Raw genomic sequence first — 25,005 nt, 5'->3', positions numbered from 1 at the left:
GCTGTATGTCAAAGAGCAGCTCACATCATCAAGGATTAGCTTCAGGTTATAGGAGGGTCAGGCAGAGACACTGTGGGTCAAACTACAAGGGGGGCATGGCAAAAGGGACCTTACGGGGGTGTCCACTACAGACCACCCAACCAGCGGGAAGAGCTGGACTGGGACTTCTCCAGTCAGCTTATGGAGGCGGTTAGGTCAAGGGATGTCACTGTCGTGGGTGACCTAAACTACCCAGACATTTGCTGGGAGGAGCAGACAGCCAGGTCTGACCGCTTGCATAGGTTCCTGGCTGTATTACAGGACCTACACCTTATCCACGAGGTGCATAGCCCCACTAGGGGTAATGCCTTGCTGGACCTGGTCCTGGCCACTGGGATGACCTGGAGAGGGGAGTGCAGTTCCTTGACAATAGCGATCATCACCTGCTGGAATTCACTATCCAGCACAGGGTGTCAAGGGCTTATAGCAAGACTAAAGCCCTTGACTTCAGAAGGGCCAACTTTAATAAGTTTCAGAGATTATCAGGGGAGGCACTGAGGGTCCAGAAGATACAGGAGATGGAGTCCACGAGGGGTGGTCGTACCTTAAGGGGGTGATCCTCCAGGCCCAAAGGGTAACAGTCCCTGAGAGAAGCAAGGTGGGTAAGAGTGCTCAAAAACCCCCATAGCTCAGCAAGAGCATTCAAAAATGCCTGAGGACTAAAAGGGTGGTGTACAATCAGTGGAAGGGAGGGGCCTGTGAAGGGAGGGCCTGTGAGTGTAGGAGGGCTATTAGAAAGGCCAAGGGAGAGATGAAACTCAAGCCAGCGTCCAGGGTTAAGGACAACAAAAAGTCCTTTTTCAAGTACATTAGGAGCAAGAAGAGGGCACCAGGCAATGTAGGGTCCCTGCACAATGCAAACAGTAATCTTGTGGCTATGCCAGACAAGAAAGCTGATATTTTTAACAGTTTCTTTGCCTCTGTTTTGTTGAACAGGAACCAGGATATCCCACCTACCAGAGGTAGGGACAATCTTGGGGATAGCTCTCAGGACTTCAGTCAGCGCAGATGTAGTTAGGGATCTTCTGGAAGGGCTGGACATTTTTAAATCTGCAGGTCCAGATGCCCTCCACCCAAGTGTGTTGAGGGAGCTGGCAGGGGTCATCACAGAGCCCTTGGCCTGGCTGTATGAGCATTCCTGGTCCTCTGGCCAGGTGCGAGGGACTGGAAACTAGCTAGCGGCTAGCACTATGGAAGAAAGAGACTTGGGGGTCATCAGTGACCACAAGATGAACATGAGCCTGCAATGCGATGCTGCGGCTACTGAAGTGACCAAAACATTGGCTTGCATCCATAGATGCTTCTCAAGCAAATCCTGGGATGTCATTCTCCCCTTGTACTTGGCCTTGGTGAGGCCGCAGCTGGAGTACTGTGTCCAGTTTTGGGCTCCACAATTCAAAAAGGATGTGGAGAAGCTTGAGAGAGTCCAGAGGAGTTCCACGCGCATGATCAGAGGTCAGGAAAATAGATCTTATGATGACAGGCTGAGAGTCATGGGGCTCTTTAGCCTGGAAAAGCGTAGGCTCAGGGGTGATCTGATGGCCACCTATAAGTTTATCGGGGTGACCACTAGGATCTGGGGGCACGTTTGTTCACCGGAGCGCCCCAAGGGATGACCAAGTCAAACAGTCATAAACTACTGCAAGACTGTTTCAGGCTAGACATAAGGAAGAATTTCTTTACTGTCTGAGCCCCCAAGGTCTGGAACCACCTCCAATGGCAGGTTGTTCAAGCACCTACATTGAAGACCTTCAAGAGCAAATAGGATGCTTATCTTGCTGGGATCCTATGACCACAGCTGACTTCCTGCCCTTTGGGCAGGGGGCTGGACTCGGTGATCTTCCGAAGTCCCTTCCAGCCCTAATGTTTATGAAATCTATAATGTGGTCCCCATTTTTAAGAAAGGAAGGAAGAAGGACCCAAGTAACTATAGGCCTGTAAGCCTCACCTCAGTCATCAGGAAGATCTTGGAGAAAATCATCAAGGAGCACATCTGTGGGGGGCTAGCAGGGGAGATTATGCTCGGGGCAATCAGCATGGGTTCATGAAAGGCAAGACCTACCTGACCAACCTGATGCCTTTTATGATCAGGTAACTAAATCACTGGATGATGGTGTAGCTGTGGATGTAGTCTTTCTAGACTTTAAGAAGGCCTTTGTCACTGTCTCTCACCCCATTCTCATCAATAAATTAGGCAACTGTGGCACTGATGCCTACAGAGTTGGATGGGTAAAAAACTGGCTGATGGGGTGCACCCAGAGAGTAGTGGTGGGCAGGCAGTACTCAATGTGGCGAGATGTGAGCAGTGGGGTCCCCCAGGACTCTGTCCTCGGGCCCACACTGCTTAACATCTTCATCAGCAACTTGAATGAGGGGGTGGAATGCATGCTGTCCAAGTTTGCTGATGACACCAAGATGTGGGGCGAGGTGGGCACACTTGAAGGGAGAGAGAGATTGCAAATAGATTTAGACAGACTACAAAAGTGAGCAGATGAGAATAGGATGGGGTTCAACGTAGACAAATGCAGGTTGCTGCACCTTGGGAGAAGGAATCCACAGCATACATACAGGCTGGGTAGTTCCCCTCTTGAAAGCACAGAGGCAGAAAGGGATCTTGGAGTCATTATTGACTCCAAGATGAACATGAGCCGCCAGTGCCAGACACCAGCCAGCAAGGCCAGCCATGCCTTGTCATGCATCCAAAGATGCATCTCAAGCCGGTCCAGAGAGGTGATATTCCATCTCTATACGACATTGGTCAGGCCGTAATTCGAGTACTGCGTCCAGTACTGGGTGCTGCACTTTAAAAAGGATGCGGCCAGCATGGAGAGAGCTCAGAGGAGGGCCACTGGCTTGGTGAGAGGGCAGGAGGACAGGCTCTATGAGGAGAGACTGAGACCTGAACCTGTTCAGTCTCGGCAACAGGAGGCTGAGGGGGGACCTGGTGGCTGCCTACAAACTCATCAGGGGGGATCATCAGCAAACAGGAAGAGCCCTATTCTCCCCAGCACCACCTGGGGTGATGAGGAACAATGGTAATAAGCTGATGGAGAATAGGTTTAAGTTGGAGATCAGGAAACAATATTTTACAGTTACGGTGGCCAGAATCTGGAACCAACTTCCTAGGGAAGTGGTCCTCGTTCCTACGTTGGGTAAATTCAAAAAGAGGTTAGATGATCACCTGTCTGGGGTCTTGTGAACCCAGCATTCATTCCTGCCTGTAGCAGGGGGTCAGGCTAGATGATCTGTTCAGGTCCCTCCTGACCCTAGCTACTATGGGGGAGGGAGGGAGGGAGTGAGCGACTGGGGCAGGGACAAGCTGCCCAGCTGTGGGTGTGGGACTCAGGCAGGGTGGCAGGGGGGCGCCGGATACATATGCCTGCATCCCATGCCCCCTCACCTCAGCTGGCAAGTGGCGGCAGGGCAGAGCCCCTGCTCCCAGGACTTACATAGGCGCTGCAGTTCTGAGAGCAGGGGCTATGCCCTGCTGCAACTTGCCCCCTTCCACTTGGAGTGAGCTGTGCCTGCTTTGTGCCCCACCCCCCCATGCCAGCTGGGCAAGTGGCAGCAGGGTATACTCCCCACTCCCAGTATTGCCATGCTTGCATCACCACTGGGAGCAGGGGCTCTGCCCTGCTGCCACTTGCCCAGTGGGGCGGGGGAGAGGTTGCAGGTGCATCGCTTGCCCACTTGTCCAGTGGGGGGGACACTGCTGCCACTTGTGAGCTGGGGTGGGGGAGGGGTTGCAGGTGCATCAGCACTGAGAGCAGGGGCTTTACCCTGCTGTTGCTCGACAGCTAGGGTGGAGGGTTGCGGGATGTGGACATGGCAGTGCTGGGAGCCGGGGCTCTGCTCTGCTGCTGCTTGCCAGCCGGAGTGTGGTGGGGGGTGGTGATGCCATCGCTAGCGAGCTGGGGTGGATGGTGCGGGATGTGGGCGCATCAGCGCTTGGAGTTGGGACTCTGCCCTGCCACCACACCAGCCTGCCAGCAGGGAAGGGGGGTGGGGCAGCGGGCACTATCTCTACTTGTCAGCCAGGGCGATGGGGGGGGTGCAGAATGCAGGTGTGGCAGCATTGGGAGCAGGGCCCCCTCTACCTGGAGCAAGCTGTGCCCACATCCCATCCCCCCCCGCCACCTGGGCTGGGCAAGTGGTAGCAGGGCAGAGCCCCTGCTCCGAGCATTGCTGCGCCTACATCCCACCCGCTCGCCCCTCTTCCCTGAGTCCTGCATGCCCCTGCCCCATCTGGGCAGCTCATCTCAGCCCCAGCCCCAATCCCTCCCTCCCTCCCCCAACCCCAACAGACTTAGGAGCTGGAGGCAGCTGTCAGCTGCCTGTTTAGTTTATGGCTGAATCTCTGAATTGGGCAAATCGTTTCTGAAGCTTTTCCAAATCGATTCAGAGGCTTTGAACTGATTTGGAGCTTTTAACTGGTCTCCTGATTTGATTTGGATTTGGAGATTTGGTCCTCGAATCATGCCGAATCTCCTCCTAATTGAATTGGCTACCGAAGCTTTGCACAGCCCCACTATGCTATTCCATTTACATTCATGTAGTATTTATCACTGAGTATGACTAATGAAAGATACAGGACAATATACTTTTTTATAAAACTGAATGAAAGACAACCAAAAACTAATTCTTCAAGTAGAATAAAAAGGAATACAACAACTTTAAAATTAGGTGTTTCTGGTCCAAATGAGTATAAAAAAGAGTTCCATTCAGCAAATCATCTTAAAACCTAGTCTTTTGCACCTTTTTTTAAAATCCAACTCATTAAAAAACCTATTGCTTATCAGTTGGCCTTCATACTATTCCACCAGAATTCTGCTGCTTGAAACTGGCATCTAAATGTAATGATTTACATGTTATAGGCTTGATGTAGTTCGTATCTGTTGCAATTCTACAGTCTCCATAGAAAAATAATAGTTCCATTCTTATTTAATAAAATATTGATTATTAATAATAATAAATATATAGTAATATAAAATGAGAATACTTAACACAGTTAAGTTTTTAAACAATACTATGATCAAAGGGACTTTATGGCTGTAGGGTGGCTTCACTTTCCAAGGTTTGCAGTTTGGAATAATATTAGTAAAACCTCAATGCACAGTTACATGAGAAACCCAAGTTAGGAAAAATACGAACATATTTAATATCTCCCCATCTGGATTATCTGAAGTCTAATATTCTTGGACTGCCTTCACAATGCCTCTAGACTCCCCCAACATTAGCACACAAGAATCTATACAAAGTAGGGAGAAGAAAGAGAATTTGCTTACCTCAATTTAGGCAAGCTGGTGGAAAAAATCCACCAACCCTTGGTGGTTTACTGGACCCTTAGAAAGAATTAGTGTTATAATGCTGAGAAAGAAAACAAGGAGGCCTTTCTCGTCTATTTTATCACGGTGACACCTCTTCTTCCTGTAATAAAACATCTATTGTAATAAATCAACTTTACAGGCTTCAAATTACTTCAAGTTATCTAATACCTATGTTTTAGAATGTGTGAGACAAGTGTCTGACAAACCACTCCACAGCACAAAGGCCATGGCTTTATACTGTGAGTTTGTTTAATGAGATCCCTGTGCATTTTAAGTGGATATAAAAAGCTCACAGTACAAACACCTCCAAACTTCATTGAAAACAAAAGGGACTAAGAGATGCTGTTACTCAGAAATACCAAATTAGAATACATGAAAAGACTGTAAAAAAAAAAAAGTTGGAAAACTAAGTTCTTTGGAGGGGGAAACCAGTAGGGAGGCTGCTGGTGGTTTATTTGTGGGGGGGGGAGGGATTCTTTGGGTTTTTTGAAAATACACATTGGGTGGAACAAAGTATGATGGGACTGAACATAAAAAGTTGCTTACGGATTTGGACAAAAAGCACAGGGCAAAACTAAAGAGAACGAGAGCAGAGGAGAAGATGAAACAAAACAAGTCTGATACCTGCAAAAGGGAGATAGTAAAACATTACTCATGGATGCCAACACTTTGTGAGCATATTACATAAAAATTATACAGGTACTGAGGTTGATTAAAAAACAAAAGCAGTCAGGGTAATTTCCTCTTGCGAAAGAAGCTTGGCTAGGTTTATGATCCGAGTGTGAGAGAGGAACATGAATGGCAGCCTAGAACTAAGCAGTTTTCATATGAAACAGATTTTCATTGCCAAATCCAGATTTTAGGACACGCATTTCATGAAGATACCATGGGATGATAGGAAAGTAGGCCTAGAAAGTCCCTCACAAGGCCATCTAGTCCACCCTCCTACTCAAACCTGACTAAACTATGACAGCTAATTGTCTGTCCAACTTACTTTGAAAATTCCCAGGAATGCAGATTCAACAACTTCTCTAGGTGACCTATTCATAGCAGCCTCATAAGAAGAAAATTCCTCCTGCTCTCCAACCTAAACTTCCTCTGCTGCAGCTAGAGGCCATTGCTCCGAGTCCTGTCTCATACAACCAAGGGAGGATCGGGGGGGAGGAGGGGTATACGCTTGCACAATATTTCAATTCCTGCTCAACCCAAAGTTGAAAATCAACTTCCTAGCAGTGGCAGCAGCATGACTCCATGGCTCATTATAATCTGCCCTTTTGTAAAAATTGAAAAAAATGAGGATCTCCCTCTTTACAACAGAAAACTCATAGAATCATAGAAGTAGGGTTGGAAGGGACCTTATAAATCCTTCAAGTCCGACCTCCCGCCTGGGCGGGAGAAAAAAAATTGGACTTAAATGACTCCAGCCAGGTAGGCATGAAGCCTCTTCTTAAAGACCCCCAGGGTAGGAGCCAGCACCACTTCCCTTGGAAGTTGGTTCCAGAGCCTAGCCGCCCTAACTGTGAAGTAGTTAAATGTCTAATCTAAACCTACCCTCTAATAATTTGTGTCCATTGTTCCTTGTTATGCCAGAGGGCGCTAGGGGAAACAGTGTCTCCCCTAAACCCTTCTGGTCCCCCCTAGTGAGTTTATAGACAGTCACCAGGTCCCCCCTCAGCCTTCTCTTGTGAAGGCTGAACAGGTTCAGGTCCCGCAGTCTTTCAGTGTAGGGTCTGCTCTGTTGTCCCTGGATCATGCAGGTGGCCCTCCTCTGGACCCTCTCCATGTTGTCCACATCCCTCCTGAAGTGGGGTGCACAGAACTGGACACAGTACTCCAGCTGTGGCCTGACCAGTGTTGCACAGAGGGGGAGGATCACCTCCTTGGCTCTACTTGAGATGCACCTGTGGATGCACGACAAGGTCCAGTTAGCCCAGCCAACCGTGACCTCGCATTGTCAGCCCATGTTCATCGGAGTGAATAATGACTCCAAGATCCCTTTTTGCCTCTGTGCTCTCAAGAAGGGAGTTTCCCATCTTATAAGTGTGCTGCTGGTTACTACTGCCCAAGCACCCTGCACTTGTCAGTATTGAAACGCATCCTGTTTATGTTAGCCCACTCCTGTAACCTATCCAGATCTTGCTGCAATCTTTCCCTCCCTACTAGCGGGCTCACCTCATGCACAATTCTCATTTTAACAGAGAAACACAGATTTTTGCACTTTTGCAAAAAGCTGTCTGCAGGCTGGCAGAGTTCCAGCCTGCAAAGGGCTGGGGGGGAGCGGGAGGAAGGCAGTCAGGCAGGGGGTGCCATGTGCATGTGTATGCACATGGCTGCCTGGCAGCCTGGAGAGCAGCTCCCACAGAAAAGCTTGGCAGGGGCTATGGGGGGATTGAGGCCCCCATAGGGGAGGGAGTGATTTGGGTCAGGTGGTCCATGTGGCTCGGGGACCCAGGCTGGAATGTGCAGCCACAGGGCCCTGGTGAGGACTGGAGGGGGCTGCAGGCAGCTCATTTGGAGGGGTTGGGGGGATAGGGCTGGCTCCCCGCTGATGTGTACCCTCCTGGGGGAGGCACAGGGTTGTGCTCCTTAGTGCTGCAGGGTGGGCTGGAGGTGCCTTGCCAGGGTAGTGCGGAGCTCACAGCAGCGAGGAGCTTCCCCACCCAGCTCCACTCTGCCCTGCTGTGCTGGGTCCCACCCACTGGGTTGCAGAGGCCCCAGGGGAGGGCAAAAGGGTGGGGAGCCCAAGTCTGCAGCAGACAGCCCACCCCACCCTCATCCTGTGTGCACATCTGGGGTCACAGGTCCCTATGCCTGCCTGGGAGTGCATGCAGCACTGGGGAGCTGTCCCCCCCCCACAGCAGGGAGCCTCCACCCCGCTCCCCCATGGGCTCCACTCCAGCCATGCCACATGTGGGGGAGGGGAAGCTGCACCAGCCATTGCCTCCCATGGGCAACAGGGGCTCAGGTACTCCTGTAGATGGCAGGGGGCTGTGGACCCAGATCCCTGTCCCCACAGCCCTGGCAGCTGGGTACCCCCCTCCAACAGGGCTGCAAGGAATAGGAGATGCTCTATTTAATGGGGCATCCCCTAGAATGGCTTGCGAGTGAGGGGAGCCTGGACCTGAATTCTATGAGATAAGGGGGCAGGGAGAGCTCTGATTTTCCATGATAAAAAGCCCAGAATCAAATACCAAAATGTACAGGTATTTAGAATTTATTTTATTATAATTACTGAAGTACTGGTAGGCTTCCAAACTGCCTTAAAATTGTAAATATATCAATAAAACATTGTGTTCAACTGACACCTATATACATATACACACAGACACCATATATATTTGTAGTGTTTCAATTTAATCACTGATTTCGGGATTTTTATCAGAGAAGCTGAGATTTTTATCAGAGAATTTGCAATTTTTTAGCACAGAAAACTAGGATCCTTGATGATGATCCAACCAGCTATGTATCCCCTCTACAATACTTTCATCTAGTCTAGTTCCTTATCTTGTTAATCACAATGCTATAGGAAACAGCATCAAAACCCTTGCTCAAGTCAAGGTGCATCATATCCACTGCTCTTTCCCCATCCACAAAACCTGCCATCTTTATTATAGAAGGAAATGAGGTTGATCAGGAATGACTCTCTCTTGGTGAGTCTGTACTGGCTGTTCTACACATCACCTTGTTCTTCTCTAGGTGCTTCACAATGGATTCTTGAGGACTTGCTCCATGATCTTTCCAGGTATGTCTATTCTTTTGACACACAAAAAAAGGCACCAGGGCTTACAAGTTCCCTGCTACAGAGCTTTAATCTTTGACAACCGTGCAAGCTAGAGCCAGGTGTCTGTTCCTTTTTGTCTGTAGTAATGGGCCTGGAAACTAAGAATTCCAGCTTGCCCTCGATGGAACTTGGACTTTAAGAAGTCGCCTAGTTTCACAGTTCTTAAATATTGATACATTATTTAAACTTTCTTCTTTGTTTTTTAACATAACATTGAGATGCCAGTCCATTGTCTAACAAAGGCTATTCAGCTATCTATATATCGAAAAGGTTCTGGTCATTCTAATTTAAATTGTCTAGGATCTATGCACCTATAAATATTCATTTGGGTAGCTGACTAATCATATGGCTGTTGGGAATACATTCTTCTAATATATTAATAACAGGAGCTGACATCTCTGACTCTAAACTCTAGGTATACGACACCATTCAGAGAAACGGAAGCGCCAACATTCCATGGGACTTCAAAAGCCTAAGTAAAGGATATTGAAAAAAGCAACGTTCAATTCTGTCCTTTGCTAAATTTACCATTTTTTAAATCTGCCATTGGTCATTTTCACTATGAGTTATATAAGTGGATGAACACCACAATACATTAGATAAGAACATGAATTAAGAATCAAATTAAATTTAAAAACCAAATCTAACAGACGTGAGCATAAAAAAAGTTATAGTAATTACAGTAATGCACAAATTCCTATTGTATCTGGCAAAGTTGTTAAATGTTAGGCCTTAACTTCAGGGAAAGGAGGGAGAGTGGAGGCAACACTATAGTGTTTCCCCCTGCTTCTTTATGCAACTGTAGAACAAAATTATATATACAAATAGAGGGAATCAGAGATTGACATATATTTAGTCAATAAAGTGAGTCTCTTTAAAATACTAAATTGATCCTTTTAGGAAGAAAGTGACAAGTTATGATAATACAGTTTGTGACTGCAAACAGACTTTCATTTTCTAAAATCTTGGTTTTGATAAGATACAGGTTACTGCTCAGAAATTGCATACAGGCAATATTACTCAGAAGCTCAAAAACAGAATGAACATATGATAGTGACAAATAAGTTGGTTCCAAAGAGTAATACAGACATTAGTCACGTGACTACATATACAAGTTAAGACAATAAAGAGCAAAGCACTATGAAACTACAACTATTATACGACTTCCCTTCTCTAATTGTTGGTTGTTATGATAAGCATCTGACTTTATGCTGCATAACAGCAGCAACATTTAGGGGTTTACTCCTTATATTCTGAAGATGTTACTGAGGCTTGGCTTCTAAGGCTGTGAGTATTAAAGGTTCTTTTAAGTAACTATACATTACCATTTCTTTTGATTTAAAAAAATTCTACTTTCTGTAATAAACTGTACATGAAAATAGGAATTTATTTCTACCAGTTGTTTTCCATAATTTCGGTGGTACCTCCCTTTATTTCTTGGGTTGAAACAATAAAAAAAAAATCAACTTTTGTACTTCACTAAGCTTTAATTTAATATGGAAATACATTTGACTGATGTAAGCAGACATAATAAAAAAAGGTTGGTCATGGATTATACTGATTTTCCTTATATTTTTGGAATTTACTTGTTTGAAGCATAATATAAATATGATTTATGCTATTCTTCTCCAAGGTTATCCTGTAAACTACTACAACTGGATACAAGTTTATTTTCATGTTCATCCTCTAAACATTATTTTGATATTTTGAAAAGGTATCATAGCCAAGTTATATCATCCATCACTACAATAAGCTGTGAATAGAGTAGAATACAGGAAACTTTCTAATGAAAACAGAATTATGTTGAACCAATGCCAAAACATGACTAATAATAGTGTAAAATATATATGTACCCATAGCCATGGTGTACAATATGTACCTGGAAGTGAACAAACTTGGAATAACGAACACCTCAAAGGAAGAATGTATGATTCAATCCACTTACCAAACCAAGAAACCGCATCAGATCACACTAGCTGCAGTGTCAACTACTGACAAAATAATTCCAGATGAGGATTCCAGATAGTCAAAGATACTTACCTTAATACTTAACACAAAACCATCTTTTTCCTTGTGAAAAGATGCTGTTTTTTAATATCACTGGGGGACTATGTCTCTTCTCCTCTCCTAAAGATTCTGGCAAGAGAACTATAATCTTTAAATTGTGGTTTTGTTTTTATTATTACTTCTCATTAGAAGCTTTTGCATTAGGATCAGCAGTCCTGTATTGTGACCTATGTCACGGGGAAAACACAAGGGACGGACCCCAAGGGGTCATGAGGGACCCCTGGGGGCTGGCACACCCCAGGGGAGTTGTAATGAAAGGAAGAGTGAGGGGAAAACTCCTTACCTGCAGCTGGAACCATGGCAGGACCGGAAGCGGCGGCGGGACCTGCATGGCTTGTTAGCTGTGTCTTTTTGAAATTGTGGCCAGCTGGAGAGAGGGGGAAGGAGAGCTGGCACAGGGAAATAAGAGGCGTGGCGAGTGAGGCAGAGGGGAGGAGGGCAGTGAGAAATACAACAGGGCCCCTCCCTGAAGATAGAGCAGGAGCACCTCTCAAGGGGCAGAAGGCTGCCTCAGAGGTCTCCACGAGAGAGACACCAGTGACAGGCTAAGGAAGAAAGAAGCGGCCAAGCTGCATCCCGACTGGTCTCCTGGAAGAGGCTCAAGAGACCAGACAGGCGAGTGGGGTACCCAGGGTGGGCCCTAAAGGAGAGAGGTCAATGGGACTCGAGGTACCTAGTCAAGAGGGACCAGTACAAGTGTAACCTGGCTCCAGGGACTATCCTAAGTGGAAGATGGAAGGCTGCAACAGCAGAGAGGCTGCTGGAAAATAGAACCAAGGATATAAAGTAGCCCTTCTGAGGATAGACGTTAGCCCGAGCCGGAAAGGACGTCGAGGGTCTGCTTAATTTGTAGAACACTCTCTGATGATAGGGGAAGAAGGTGGCACTAGGGGAACGGCCAGTTGCGGGTCAGGGCAAATTAGGGCACATTCGCACCAAGCTGCTCAACGGTAGTAGTTAGAAGGTCAAGGGTGTTGTAGATAGTCTTTTCTATTAGTTTTTTTTTTTTTTGTTTTCCGCCTTTGGAAAGGCTGGACAGGAGGCGACATAAAGCCCTAGTGCTCACCCGGTAGGCAGGAAGGCTCTGCCAGGTAGAGGACCAAGATGGTCAGGCGGGCCCATAATGGGTAGCTTGGGTTTCGGGCGAAACCTGGTGCATAGTTCTGGGGAAAACTAGGATACCCGCAGGGGAGGGTAGGCCGTGAAGAACATCTGCACTCAGTCGTGGCTGGGTTCAGGGCGAGATAGAGGGGAGGTTGGAGCCTCGCAGAAGACTTCTGCCCTAAGGCCTTGGATATAGACAAGCCCCAGTAGTCGGACCCCACCACTGAAAGAGTCATCGAAGTCATGGCAGGCGGGATTGGGGATAAGACTGCCCCGGGGAGAGACATCCATCTCCTGAGACCAGAGGGATGGACCGAAGAACAGCCCTACATATCCAGAGCCGAGCGGCATGGGACTGAATGATTGAGGCCCGATGGGTGCAACTTGTTTTTTTCTTCTGGATTTGACAGTTTATTTGTGCTGTCAAATATAAAACTGAAAAAAAGAGTTAAAAAAAATTATATAGAGGACAGTAATATCATACTATACACTGATAAAAAAAGTGCCAACAAAAAGCAGGTCAAGGAAGGGAGAAAAGGAGCAATGCAAAGAAATGTGGGATGCCTGAAAGACTGACCAGAATCATGTCACGGACATTTGGCATCCATACAGAACATTAAACTGGTTCAAAAGGGTGCTTGATTTTCCAGGTATACTTTGAACCATTCTAGGCAGCTTTAAAACAGGTTTAACAGGCTTATGTGTCTGTCTGCTTTAAGTTTTAACGATAATGAAACTGGTCTAAGTGTTGCTTGTGTCCATATCCTTAGGGAATTTGATCAGAGCAAACAACAACTGCCTTGCATAAACCTCAGAGCAGCTATGTAACTACTTCCTGACTATAGCTTTGCATTCTGTGCCCTGTACTTAACCAACATGACTTGCTGTTGATTGACACAAGACACTGAAAATTTCCTATAATCCTATTGCTGGAAGAAACCTCAAAAGGTCATCTAGTCAAACCTCAGTTCAAGGCAATAGGATTTCAGTCTAAACTAAATCAGACAAATATTTGTCTAATTTGCACTTAAAGACTTCCAACAATAAAGATTCTATAGCTCTCCTTCAAGTACTTAAAATACCCTAAATTCTTCCTAATAGCTAACTTCAATCTCCCTTGTTGTAATTTAAAGCCCATTACTTCTTGTCTTTTCCCCAGTGGACATAGCAGTACTTCGGATGTAAACCATTTCTTCAGGGGCACAGGATAGTGTTCCACATGTTCATTTTTTTAACCGAATCTCACCAATAAATTACCTGATTTTTTTAATTGAAGTTATTCGGTTTTTACTGATTTACACCCGTTTTTCAGTTCATTCAATAATATTTTACTGGGTATTTATTTTTATGAAATGCCATCCTGATAGATGGTTTGTGTTGCAGCACTGAAGCTGAAGCAATTCTTAAAATTTAAAACTCACTCCAGACACACGATGGAGCCAGTCAGATTAAACTAAATATTGTGCCATGATTGGCTCATGTGACGTAAACAGGCTTCCATTTAAATGTGAGGTTGAATAAAAACATACACAGAAAAAAAGTAAAAGATGGGTAGAAAGCGCAAATCTATGTGAATGTATCCGTGAAAATCAGTGTTCAGAAGTTTTCAAAAAGAGTAAACAGGAAGGTGAAGAGGATGCATTCTGTTGCAAGTAGTGCGGCACTGAAGTCAGTTCTCATGCTGACAGGATAAAAGAGCATGTAGAAAGCAAGTAACACATTAAAATGAAAGAAGAATGTGAGATTAGGGATAAACACGCCATATCTGGAGCCTTTAACAGGGCATTAATGAAAGAGAGAACCCAACACAACTGTGTTAGTGAAGGCAAAAAATCTGCATTGTTTTGTACAGATGTGATATTCATCCCATTTACTAACACCCCAAGAGTCCATGCAGCAGTAAATGTCATACTTGAGATGTACCAAGTGACTTGGGAAAACGTGGCCACAACTAACACAGATTCTGCCTCCTATATGGCTAAGTTTTCACGGGAGATAAAACTCAATCAGAAATGGGAGCTATTACAAGTTACTTGTCCCTCATTTAATTCATGTTGCATTATCATCAGCCAGAGCTACTGAAGAAATGAGAGATGTGAAATCCTCTAATGTTGTATGTGGGGCTGTTTTCAAGCACACAAACATGCTGAAGGCTAAAGTGTGAGACAACTGCAAACTTGACTGCCAATTACCTACTCCTGTTGTGGCTCATCAGTGGATGAGTTTTACCCAGCTACATGTCATGTAAATAAGGCATGGACTATGCTAATACATATTTTAGATCACCCTGAGTTTGTCAGTGCTAAAGCAGAAACTGAAGAAACACGCAAATAATCTGACCACCAGATTCTGCACACCGAGCTCATGTTCATTGCTGAGGACTTGGATTTGCTGTCTGAAATGCAAAAAGCAATGGAGTTCTCTGCTGCCACCAACTCAACATTTTCTAATACAGATGTTCACCACATACTGACAACCAAAATATCACCTGAATTGAACACAAAAGCTGCAACAGAAACATACAGAGAGATAACTGTTTCTTGAAATCCTTCTGACCTTGGAACATGAAAGAACCAAAAAAGCTTTCTAAGACTTCAACACGGATCTCTGTGAAAAATGGCAGGCGACTGCAACATGGAATTTGAACCCCAAAGTGTTTGGTGCTGAAGATTCTTTCTGGAACGTCATCCTGGTGTTGAACCTCTTCCTCAAGGTGAATTTTGCAACAGACTATGACCACTATGCCAGAGTGTTTCAACCATTTGCCACCAAAGATGAAATTTTGTATCTTAAAAGGGAACACTACCTACATGAACCTGTCTGTCCCTGACAACGTGGAACTGTATGTGCTGGCTTTTTGGAATACCCACGGAGACACACTTCCCAACTTTACTAAAGTTGCATGACAAGCATCGAGTGTAACCCCCTGGATCAGTGGATGCAGAACATTTATTTTCAAAACTGGACTACACCTGGGAGAGCAAGAGACTCAACATGAGTGAGGATACACTTAAGAAAACCACGCAAGCCTATTCAAACCAGGATTTCTGGAAACATTATTAGTTTTGATGGGACACAAGAATTACATTTGTATAATAAATGGTTTATACTAACCTTACTGTTCTCCATTCTTTTTCTAAGAATTCAAAATCAGTTTATGAAAACCTAAGTTTTTACACAAAAAACCTCAAGAAAAATATTGTTGGAGAAAAGTTGGACTTTATTTTTATTTTTTTTAATCCTTGCTTATGGATACCATAGGGAGTTACAACAGTAGGATGATGGTACTTCTCCTGAGTACAACTATTTCTTGCTGTAATACAAATGCAGAAACCGTTTGAACACGTGTATGAATTGTTAGCATACCAAAAAGTATATATGTATAAATTCTTTTTCCTCGTTTAAACCAATTTTTTTCCCTTCCTTTTATCCTGATTTTAACCTGGTTTTTATGTTTGGAAGATAAACCCCAAAAAATTCCCGGATTTTTTTTTTGAAAATAAAAAACAAAAATGCGGAACACTAAGGGTACAGCAACTACTGGACTTCATATGGGATATGCAATGAAGGGAATTATACCTTAACTAATCACCAAACAAGGGCTATTAATTATGTTTTATACCTTCCAAATCATTTATTGAATAATGTTACTATATTTTTTCTGACCTATCTTTTCTATACTATGAGTCAGTGATCTTCACCACTTTCCTACTTCTGCCCAGTGATTTGAAGGTGTTGGCAGTACTATACTGTTATGACATACTCTGAAGGTTTAGGGATGATATTTTTATAATCTCACAAAGATTCTACACACCAGGCTTCAGCCCATTGGTGCCTAATTTAATTCTCACTGAAGTCAACAGGAATTTTTCTTTTCACTTGAACAGAATTCAGACTGGAACACCACTGATCAAACATTTATCTTAACTGGACTTGTATCTCATTTCAGTATTTTGAAGATGAAAATGAAAAGTTTCCTTAACATTTAGCACAATAATTAAGCTGAGTTTGTTTTACTGGTTTAATTTTAAGCATCTTACAGCATCATAATACTAAAGACGCATTTAAATTGTTTCTCTATTGTCTAGAATGATGCATGCTGTACTTCCTGTATAAAACACGGATATAATGCATCTCTTTATGGGAAACATTCTAGGATACTTTGTGAAAAAGTACTTTAGGATTTAGTTATCCTACTGAAAGTTATGTATTTAATCTTTTAAAGAGGTAACAAAACCTACTTATTTGCTTACGGAATTTCATACCCTTGGACTATTCTTTAATACTCAGTCGCTTTGAATCTGTACTAATACAGTTAACAAATCAACATGTAATAAGCACAGAGGTGTGCAAAAGAACATAGGGCCTTATAAGCGAAGTTTTAGAAGCATGTTTAAGGTCAAATAGGAACTTTATAAATAAACTAAGTTGGATGTTTTAAGACAACTTAGGGTGTGAGCAAGATGCCCATGGTATACAATTGTAACAATGATTAAATCTGCTGCAATACTCAACATAGAGAAAGTTTTCTGAAAATCCATTTTGGAAGTCAAATCATATAGACGTAGAACTAATTGATTCAAGAAGAAAAAAATATGAAAGAGATACCAGACATTAGTAGAAGATAAAAAAAGGTTATCTGTTGACATCAAATAGCAGAACTAAAAATTACTAAATAATCAACTGAAAAGCAAAATTAATTACGCAGTTAACTGGAATTTACAAGAAGTGTCAATAGAAAGAACGAGAAAGTAATTCGTGATTGATCCTTACTAATTCACGACTACAGCAGAGAACTACTGTACAATGTGACTTGCCTCATTCTCTACTAATATTAGTCAAATATTTATGCAAATTTAGTTTCCTTAATAAAAACACTAATATGAATAGAAATGCCTTCATGAATCTTCCCAACAAATTCAAAATGAAAACAAGTTTATGGGGAGATTTACACAACCACGGAACCACAAGCCTAAGACTGAATCAAAATGAACTGGCAGAACCTAATCCTACGCCCACTCGAGTCAATTGTATTGGTTTACTAAGGGGGTAGGCACATGAAGACATTTTGTGTGGCATGCACACTTCAGGGTGGCTGGTGGGGATAGGTCAAGGGCTGCACTGCTACAATAAGGATCAGGCCCCTTGTGGCTCCCCTGCCATCCTCTCCTGGCATGCCATCTTACAAACTGAGGTTGTGGGTGTTTTTGGCACTTTGCCCAAAAATGTTGCCAACCCCTAGTTTACTATACTGGATCAAGTCCACAGTTGTACTCCCCACATTCACTGGCATATGGTAAAAACTGTCTCTTAGAAAAAAAATGCTAACCTCATAGTAACTGTTTTTTTCTAGATTTGCACATACAGGTTTGTGTGCTGTTCTAACTTGTACAGGAGGGCTGTGCAAGTAACTATATAGATCCTATGGGTCTCTGCCTTCACTTGTGTTTTGTAGTCTCAGCTAGAACACAATGATAAAATAAGGCTGTGTTTGGGATCTCTGATCTCAAAAAAGGCAGGAGGCTGAGGAACTGACATTTACCCTGAGAATCAGGTTTCTAGACACATTCAGTAAAAGGTGAGATTGGATCTGTAGGATGCCTGAGTTCTTAGGGGGTAGTATGCATTTTTACATGAGAAACAGTATGCACGGGTTCTAACAGGGCCTTAGTTTGAAAAGGATTTATTAAATTTATGTGGGTAACAGGATGTATGTTCAGAATAGATGCACCAAAAAGGACTGGACTAATAAGAGTTTGGAATTGAGAGTTTATGCACCCTTCCTACCTGATGTTGTCCTACCTGGCTACATTCAGTACCCATTCTGTTCAAAGCTTGCATATTGGAATAGATGTGGTTATCTTAGCAACATCCCGATGTCTGCTACTATCCTCAGTGACCCTCTGTTATTCATAGTTCTCTAAAGTTTTTCCATTGCACTATAGATGCATGTAATAACATAATTAATGTATTCCCAGTAACTCATATTCCTGTTTCATCAGCACCATTTCAGATTTGGTCTTGCAATTAATTTTTGAATTACTACATAAGCCATTTTTCTTCTTAATTTAGCAGACATATAACCTGTATGGTGAACAGATCACACATACCAAATGGATGGTGGTTTCTTTGCATCCACTCATACCAGCTGGATAAACCTTTTTTCTCAGTAATATCCTAATAATGCCTGGCTGTGTAAAAGGGGAAAGCTTCTAGTGTAAAATTAACAGTTCAAGAACAAATTAGACATACCAGCAGCTACCCCAGATCAACTATGTTTGAGTAGTTCTATATTAGAACCTCCCCCTTAATGAGATGAGAATCATGGAAGTGCTTTTTTCCTTACTCAGCAACTGCCTGCCTATAATATACAACTCCATTGTACAAAGTAACTAGGGCCAAGAATGCCAGTATCTTTTAAAACTGCCATTTGTTTTCCATTTTCCTGTGGATTGTAGCCAATCAACATATGCTTTTAACTGTTGTGTAACCTGAGATACATCTCCAGCTTATCCTGTACATCCATAGTTTTTGTAGTTAGCAGCCATCAAACAGATTCCAGGTGTACTACTCAGAGGACTTCATCTCCAACTGAGTAATTGATGATGTCCATGGGTTTAGAGATGTCTAAACTGTTCCCTTTAATTTTTCTATTTTGTAACTTGGCCCTGTTATTCAATGCAATGGTGTAGTTCAGTGTATTTCGAACTGTGCTCCACAGAACCCTGGGGCTTTGCAGAGAATGGGGTTAATGGCAGAGCAGGCCAGGAGGCAGTGAAATGCCATTGCCTGGAAAAGTCACCTGGCTCTGTGGCAGCTCATGTCAGGCCCAGAGTCACGGGTAGGGGTTCCACAGCAGAAGCAGCTATATGAAAGGGTCCTGTAACTCAAGAAGTTTGAAAACTAGTGGTGTCATTAAACAACTTCCGGTTTCATGGGATGTGCATCTACTGTATCAATGCAGGGTACTTTGTCATACAAGTACACCCTGATTAAGTTACATTATAAATGGAAAAAAGCACATTGGTGACCTCTCTAAAATCTGTTCCCAACATACAACTGGGGACTGCAACCAGCTTACAGTTCTCCTATCCTGTCTATGTACTCATGTAATCAGTGAGTCTTGCAGGGAGGGGGAGGCAGCAAGAGGAGGAGTGCGTAGAGCCAGACTGGGGGGAGGGCGCACATAGGACCAGAGTCAGAGTGGCAGCAGTGCATGGCCAAATAAGTAGGGCACAGCCAGTCTACGAGCCAGATTGATCCCCGTAGGCCAGGATTGGGCCCTAGGGCCAAGCACCAACCACTCCCTGACCTGAGCAATGGGATTGATCCCTGGGGACTTGGTGTCTCCCTCCCAAACCAGAGAGTTGGGATTGGGTCCTGGTCTTAACCCCTCTCATCCCAGCATTCTGGGATTGGGTTCTGGGGACCTAGCACTGCCCCCTTCCAGCCCCCCACACTGGAATTGGGCCCTAGCACCAATGCCAGGATTGGGCTGTGGAGCTTGGTGCTGCCCCTGAACAGCCCTGTGTCCTGGGATTGAGTGCCCAGTCCTGTGAGTCAGGGCCCAGGACTCCCCATGGTTCCAAAAATTTGGTGGTGGGGCAGTGGTGTCCCCACTGTCCTGCTACCAAACTTCCAGACCCGTGGGCTGGATGACACAGCTGCAGGCTGGATTTGGCCTATGCTGCTTGCACTTATGCCCTTAATTTCCTTAGGGCTTTTTGGCTTTGTATTTATTCCTATATTTATACTGTGAATGCCTCAACTTGCCCATACATGTAACAAGAGTCCTATCTGTGTCCTCTATGCATCATCTATACAGAGCCTCCACGGGTCAAGAAAGAGCTAAATAAATAGACAGATGGAACTAAAACTGAACATTCATAACAAGTTCTATTGAATTAGCTCAGTAACAGTAATACTGCTATTGGATACTGCTACCCTACCTCTATTACCCATTGCTAGGTTTCATATGTTATACTCTTTTAGCAGCAATGCTTTAAGTCGCTTGTCTAAGTAGTTAACAGTCAAATAAACATGCTATATGAAATATTTCTACTTAACTGCTATTTCCTAAGAATGGTTTTTCATAAAATCCTCACAAAGTATTTTTTTTTTAAATAAACAGAACAGGAAAAGCCTGCCAGCCTCAGTTATCCTCAAGTAACTGAATTTCCACAGTACTGTCTGAATCTGCATGATTAAAAAAAAACATTCACAGTTCTTTAATTTCTGTTTGCATACAATATTTTGTAATGTAGATTTTTAATTCTATACTGCATGACCATAACAAATGAGTTGGGAAGACCTAGGATATCAGCTGATGAGACTGTTGTAGATTTTACTGTATAAAACAGCAATAATTTTTCATCCAAAAAAAAATCTATACTTGCAACTTTCACTTGAAGCCTACAACAAGCAAACAAAAACTATTGAGAATTTACACATGAAAAAAACTAAATTTCATCTCCATTCAGTAATTAAAGGTTCTCACCAAGTGTCAGCTATTTATACAGCCAATTAAAATTAAAAAAAAAGATTCTATTTCAAGAAGTTAAGTAAGACAATTTTTATTTTAAAAAGCCAGACAATGTGGCCCAATAAAAAGAAAACTTATCAAAGTAAAAAGGCAGCATATAATAAATAATAGGAATGGTAACTCATGGGAAGGGAATAAAGTCTAAATTAGATTCATAGATGTTAGGGTTGGAAGAGACCTCAGTAGGTCATCGAGCACGACCTCCTGCCCAGGGCAGGAAAGAGTGCTGGGGTCAGATAAGCCCAGCTAGGTGCTTGTCCAGTTTCCTCTTGAAGGCCCCCAGGGTAGGGTACAGCACCACCTCCCTTGGAAGCCCATTCCAGATTCTGGTAACCCTTACTGTGAAGTTCTTTCCAATGTCCAACCTAAATCTGCTCTCCGTCAATTTGTGGCCATTGTTTCTAGTTACTCCAGGGAGTGCCCTAGTAAATAGAGCATCTCCTATTCCCTGCTGCCCTCCCTTGATGAATTTATAGGCAGCCACTAGATCACCTCTCAGCCTTCTCTTGCGAAGGCTGATGAGATCTAGGTCCCTTAGTCTCTCCTCCTAGGGCCTTGAGTCTCTCTCTGCCTGCAGACTTCTGACCATATGACTGGCCCTCCTCTGAACCCTCTCCAAAATTCTCCACATCCCTCTTGAAGTGTGGTGCCCAAAACTGGACACAGTACTTCAACTGAGGCCTGACCAGTGCTGCATAGAGGGATCTATGACTCCAAGATCCCTTTCTCCTGCTGTGCTGCTGAGAAGGTCATCCCCCAGCCTGTAAGTGTGTTGGTGGTTCTTTTTGTCCAGGTGCAGCTCTTTGCACTTGGCTTTGTTGAATTGTATCCTATTTCGTCCTGCCCATTTCTCCAACCTGTCCAGATCCACCTGGTTCCATTCCTTACCCTCTGGTGTGTTAACTTTGCCCCATAATTTAGTATCATCTGCAAACTTAGACAGGGTGCTCTCTACGCCCTTGTCCAAGTCACTGATGAAGACACTGAATAGGACCGGTCCAAGGATAGAGCTTTGTGGGAACTCCACTGCCCACATCTTCCCAGGCCAACATCGACCCATCCACCACCACTCTCTGGGTGCAAGCCCTAAGCCAATTTGCCACCCACCTGACCATGCAATCATCTATATTGCAGAATGTCAGTTTATTTACGAGAACAGAATGATATACCATATTGGAAGGCCTTCTTAAAGTCTAGGCAGATGACATGTACCTCGACTCCTGAATCTAAGCATTTTGTGACCTGGTCATAAAAAGAAACTAGGTTAGTCAGGCAGGATCTAACTGTAATGAACCCGTGCTGACTTCCTTTCAGCATTATTTCCCCTGCTGGGCTCTCACAAATGTGATTCTTAGTGATTTTTTCCAGTTTTCCCAAGGATAGAGGTGAGACTAACTGGCCTATAGTTTCCCGGTTCCTCCCTCATCCCTTTCTCGAAAATAGGGAGCACATTGGCCCTTTTCCAGTCCTCTGGAACCTGACTGGAGCACCACGAGTGATCCAACAGCCATGCCAGCAGCTCTGCTATGACATTGGCCAATTCGTTCATCACCCCTGGATGAAGTTCATCCAGGCCCACTGATTTAAACACATCCAGCCCTTCCAAGTGCCCCTTCACTAGGCCTGCGTTAACAGTTGGTGGGCTGGCGCCCCTCCTGTGACTGTCTACGGTCCAACTGGGAGATTTGTCTTTGTCTGTATCTAGGGAAAAAGGACTTAGCAAAGAAGACTCCTTTAACTGAAAAACCTGAACGGAGTGTTCTACCAGCATATGCTCTATGAGAAAAATAAAAAGAAGACACTTTAAAAACCAAGCATTGTTGATCATCAGTTTATTTAGTAGTAATATCACCATCCTGGAAGTTAAAAAAAAGATTTTTTAAAAGATGAGCATACAAGCAAAAGTACAGGAGTTAAAGTAAAATAAACCTATTGCTTCAGGGGAAACAAAATAAATCAATGAATCAACTTGAATATCTTTAATGTCTACTATATTCCTAAGAATCTACAACATAACTTTAAAACACAAGTAATGTCAAGTTTTTCTACTTGTGAAGAAATTTTCAAAAAACAATACCATGTTTTGCTATATTTATGAATCTGCTGCCCTAGACAAGGAGGTACCAGATACAGTAACTGCAAAAATAAAACTAAAATTTATGTTCAGTTTACCTGGTTTCTTCTGAATTTCTGTTTGAATTTCCATTGAGATTCCAAAGAAAACAGACCGCAGAATGCTTATTTCCAGCAGAAGTAAATAATTAACTATGCTGGATCTAGGTTTGATTGCAGTTCTATAGCAGTGATTCTCAAATATGGTTTCAACGCAAAGAGTGCCTTGAAATCCTTTCAAGGGAGCTGTAGATGCTACGTAACTTTAGCATTGTTAGTTTTTACAAACACAATTCACAAGAAAACTCCAGAGATTTCAAATAGAAACCCAGAGCTGTGATCTGAGCTTTTTGCAACAAAAAAACCTGCTCTATTTTTCTGTAGTCAAAAAAAGAGTGAAAACTAAGAACTGGCATTTTCCAAGTGCGCTTCAAGTTTACAAAAGATTGAGAACCACTGATCTAATCAAACTCTCTACCCACCACTGACAGAAAAACAAAGCAATTTCTAATGTATAGCAGCCAAGATTAAAGAAAACAAAACGAATTGCATGGACACCATATCTAAATCGTGAACAAGGACATGTTAATTTCCTTTGAAGGTTATGGTAAATAAGAATAAGAACATACTCAAATAATATACACATAAGTATAACTATGCAGAATTAAAACTTTCATGGGTGTAGTGTTTATGAAAACCATAAAGCTGTCAATCTTGGTGAATGAAGTCCTCTTTTCTTTACAGGACAACAGCAAGGCAAGCTTTCTATAAAGTATCCAAACTGATCCAGTTCGTACAAGTCTTGATTACTCTTTTGATCCTGCCAGCTAGATCAGAAGCAGTGATTGGTACAATTTTCAGGGAATCAAACTCATCTCACGTGAGAGATGTTAGACATCTCTTTAGTGAGGAAAACAAACATTAATCCTTATTGAATGTAGTAGGATTCAAGCTGGGGCCTAAAGGTGAAAGGTCACAAAGATCCTTATCAATGACCTGGTTATGTACCTCACCTTGTGACTATTGGCAAATAAAAACATACCAAGAATACCCACTGTTATGAAGAGTGACAAAAGGAAACGCAGGAAATGCCAGAAGGAAGGTTATATTTAATTTCCTCCCGACTTTCCTGAATGTCTATACTTACCTTTTCTGGGAAGGAAATGTATTCTAGTGAGTAGTCAGTGCAGACATTTAGCACTTACATGCAGAAAGGAACCACAACCAACTGACGCTAAGTTCTGGCACGTCAAAACTATGGGTTCTTTTCCAAATTCTTCCTGAAGGAATTCAATACAATTTTTCAATTATCTTATAAATAAAGTTAATAGAATGACAGTTGCTTGGCCATGTTTTCTTTTTTCTTTTTTTTTTTTTTAGGAATATAGGCTGCTGACAGGACATTAGGACTGCAAATGCTACAGAAATATTGACTGCATAAGTAGAAGTCAAGAAACCATTGTGTATTAGTAACTTTTTCATAAGATGTTACTACCTTCACTTTTGACAAAAATTACATTTGGCCATTTCTATAACAAAACTTGAGTATAAGAATATTCTTATAACCAAGGTAACAACTTCATATGAAACAACAAACTGGCTCCCTCTACACATTACATTTAAGGCATAAATAATCAGTCAATCACGTCTTATGTCAGGGGTGGGCAAAATATGGCCCGTCAGGCTGGCCCATCGGAACCCTAAAAAATTTAGGAAATTAATATTCATCTGCCCCTGGTTTCTGTCAAAGATGACAGGAGCCATGGGCAGTAGGACCCAGGGGAAGCCCTGGCAGAACTCCTACAACAGCAAGTTTTGTCCAGCCCCACCCCCGCCAGTCCCCCAAGCAGGGGCTTTTGGCTTGGGACCTTGGGGTTAGTGGCTGTGCCAGTGTGGGAAATAAAGGTAAGAAGTGGGGCAGGGGGAGGCAGGGGAGGACTGTGGGGATTGCCCCAGTACTTGGGGCTGGGCCAGCTCCTGCTGTCAGTTTATTTACTACAGTCTGGCCATGCAGCTGGGGGCTGGCAGGCAGG

The 25,005-nt window shown here is 43.4% G+C and overlaps 1 long non-coding RNA gene across 4 annotated transcripts in view; it reads right to left on the bottom strand.

Annotated features, from left to right (window-relative positions):
* The window catches only part of LOC109323137, a 190,296-nt gene that overhangs the window by 16,609 nt on the left and 148,682 nt on the right, over positions 1–25,005 (bottom strand). For all 4 annotated transcript variants that reach the window (XR_002104554.1, XR_002104553.1, XR_002104555.1 and 1 more), the window contains one exon: positions 5,325–5,466. This is a non-coding gene — a long non-coding RNA (uncharacterized LOC109323137). The remainder of the gene's footprint in view (positions 1–5,324; positions 5,467–25,005) is intronic.

Source organism: Crocodylus porosus, unplaced genomic scaffold (genome assembly GCF_001723895.1).
Source record: "Crocodylus porosus isolate Cpor-Errol unplaced genomic scaffold, CroPor_comp1, whole genome shotgun sequence".
Taxonomy (NCBI): Eukaryota; Metazoa; Chordata; order Crocodylia; family Crocodylidae; genus Crocodylus; species Crocodylus porosus.
This window is presented reverse-complemented; position numbering and strand designations above follow the sequence as displayed.